We start from the raw sequence: 3,425 nt of genomic DNA on the forward strand, positions 1-3,425 counted from the left end.
TAAGCTCAGCTTTCTCTGACTTCCTGTGAGGGCTTCTTAGAAATGTATTTTCATCACTAAAACCTCATAGCCAAGTCACAGATTGTCATGGAGGCATTAAGTCATATATCCATGGAATCAGAACTGTAGGGGAGGAAATTCACCACTTGTAAAGATGATGAGTCACAACTATGGGGGCAGACTACCCAGGTTCAAATAGTAACTTTGCCCCTTACTAGCTATTTGAGCTTGGGCACATTACTGTGCCTCTTGGTGCCTTGGTGTCCTCATCTGTAAAATAGAGAAAAGTATGTACATATGCCCTAGAGTTGTTGTTGGGATAAGTTAAATAATAGTATATATAAAGCACTTAAAACAGTGCCTGGCATCCAGTAAACAAAATTTTAAGTGTATCTATTATTATTGTTGCTGCTGTTGCTATTGTTATTATCTAGTTAATCTGTCCATGATGCATATATACCCTCTTAAACATCTTCCTCTTCAAACCCCTGAAATCTGATCAGCCCAACCATCTGCCTTCTCCATGCCTGTGTCCTGACTGTTGAGAGCTTTGGGGAAAATCCAACAATTGTGTGGACTGCCAATTCATGTTCTCCAGATACTCCATCAGTGTGCCCCCATGCATCAACCAGGATCCAGACAGAAAGACAAAGCACTGTTATTTCAGTAGAGGTAAACTAGGGACAGGAGATGAAACTGATGAAACAGACACTGAACAACTTGAAAGGTAGATAGGCGACACTAAATAACACAAGAATTAGTGGCCTCCTGGGGATGTGAAGGAACAAAGGGAAGAGGTTGAAGTTATCAGAACCTAGAAACCTAGAGAAGGGACCCCATGGGGCTGCGGCCCAGATCCTCTTAGAGGTGATAACACCCATCTACGAGGGGACATAGGCTGATTATGAGAGTGCTGAGAAAAATGCAAACTGGATGGGAATCAGTGCTAGCATGATGCTCACAGCAACAGGAAATAGACATTAAACTCACAGGAAGCAAACGGGAAGGAACAGCCACCTGGCCTGCCTACCACAGCCACACTGATCTTTCTAAAAAGCAAATGTGGCCAGGTCACAAACCTTCTTAGAGCTGTGGCTTTCACTGCATCCCTAGTAGAGTGTGGAGTGTAGCTTGTTGTACAGACCTCCTAGAGCTGGTCCTGGTCTGCTCACTGGCACTGTCTTTTCCCCTGCTCCAAACCATCTCCCTGACCACATTCATGCCGTGTTGAAGTCACTGCATTCTTCCAAACACTCCATGCCTTTGTTCTGGCCTGGAAAGCTCTTCTCTATGAAGTCTTTGTTGATCACCCAAACTAAGAATGGCTAGCCTTCCTGTGTACCCTCCCTGTAAATTCAATGTACTTCCTTTAGCAGATGCAACTGGGGCCCTGCCCACATCTCCTTGGAAGAGATGTTTACTAGGACAAGGAAGACACAGAAGGATGCTTACTATGAACACCTTTGATTCTATATTGGCCCACCAGAGCACATTTGGCCAGGTGTGCAGGAGGAGTGCCAGGGAGTTAATGCCACTCTGGGCAGCCCCCAAACACTGATGAAGAGGGATCTGATGGCTAACTGCCCCAGCCGAGTGGCCCCTTGATTGGAAGAATGAGGCACCTTTACATCAGCTTCTAGAGTTTCCCAGGGAGAAAGAACCCTAGCTGCCTATGGTAGTAACTAGCTTAAAAAATGCACCCTTAGTTAGATTTCTTCTGTTTCCTGCTTCAATTTTGAAATCTTTTCTACCAGTGTTCCCTGGCATCACTTCCCAAATAAATTACTTGCATTTAAATCCTTGTTCCACAGGCCTACTTTGGGAGAAACCCAAATTAAGATCCTTCTCTCACAGCCCATTACATAGTGCTGTACTTCAGTTTAAAGGTCCCTATTGTATCCTCCAGTCATAATACAGTGCCAGGAGGACATAATATGTCCTCCATCCATCCCTTATGAGTAAGAGGAGAGATCTGAAAAGCAAAGTAGTGGCTCTTTATAAACATGATGTGTGATGAGCAGGTGTTATTGAAGAAGGATGGCAAGGGGCTTTGAGATTATAATTCACATTTTTGGAGGTAGGGCTACTTGGTGAGCCAAAGAAAGGGCATAGAACTGTTACTTTTAATTCCTCTGTTTCTTCAGAGGAGATGGAAATAGCAGTAACAGAATCATTCATACACATACACACACACACACACACACACACACACACACACAGAAATGTGAGAGACAGGAATTTTGCCCCATAGCTCTGGCTCCCACAGCAGCTGTCACCTTTAATTCTAACGATTATATATCCCTTTATGCTACTCTAAGAAATGCCATGCCCAAATCACATCACTATGGCAGCCCTTTCACTCTGAGAAGCTCAGAAAGCAGGCAGTTCTAACATTGTCTGGCATGGCTGATGTCCGGCTTAAAGGCCATCTGCTCCCTCTCTAATCAGGACCAGCCATGTTGGGAATACTCCCTCCAACTTAATCCTTCCTGTGAATGAGACTGATCATAAATAAGAGCCTTGTCATAATGCCCAAGAGTGTCCCAATTCTCTTATGACTGCCAGCATTAGAAATAAAACCTCCATCCTCAATTAAAAAATAAATATTTTTTTAAAAAAAGAAAAGAAAGAAAACCTTCACAGTCAAATAAAATACCACAGTCATTTCAGCTTTTTGTGCAGGAGGGCTTCTGTGCAGCCCAAGGACTGGGTTCTATTATGCAAGTTATTCTGACCTCGTCCAGCCAAGCTCCACATCAAAATTTTTCACTATTTGCCCTCCTGCCTGGACAATCAAAGCATTTCATGGTTCTTTCCAATAATATAACTACTAAAGAAGATTTTAAATTATAATTGTTTTATTATCTAACTTTTTTGAGCACCTACAATGTGTCAGTACCACTTACAAAGCGCTGCACAAAGCATTTTACACACAGCAGCTCTTTCAATCCTCAAAACAACTCAGTAAGAAAGGTAAGTGGATTAGCTTCATGTCACAGCAAGGGAAGCAGAGAGTATGCCTGACTAGCTTAAACACAGGCTTTCCAACTCTCAAGCCTGTGCACTTTACCATAGTATTATTCTGTCATTATTTCAAACTTCATACAGTAGAATTTTAACACTGAAGAGGACCACAGAGATTAACTAGCATCTAATGCCCTTCTGAGATGCTACTCCTTGATAATTTAACACATGGTCTTGGCAATCAGATAGACCCAAGAAGGAGTTCCAGACCTGCCACTTAACTAGCTGTGTGATCACAAACAAGACATTTACTCTTTTTAAGCTTTTAGTCTCCCCATCTGTAATACGGGGCTAACAGGCCTCTCCTGAGAACAGGATTGTTGTGAGGAAGAAAGGAGATTCTGTATGAAAAGGACTTAGCTTGTTGCCTAGCAAGTCTCTATTAAATATCAGCTAACACT

Source organism: Bubalus kerabau, chromosome X (assembly GCF_029407905.1).
Source record: "Bubalus kerabau isolate K-KA32 ecotype Philippines breed swamp buffalo chromosome X, PCC_UOA_SB_1v2, whole genome shotgun sequence".
Lineage (NCBI taxonomy): Eukaryota > Metazoa > Chordata > Mammalia > Artiodactyla > Bovidae > Bubalus > Bubalus kerabau.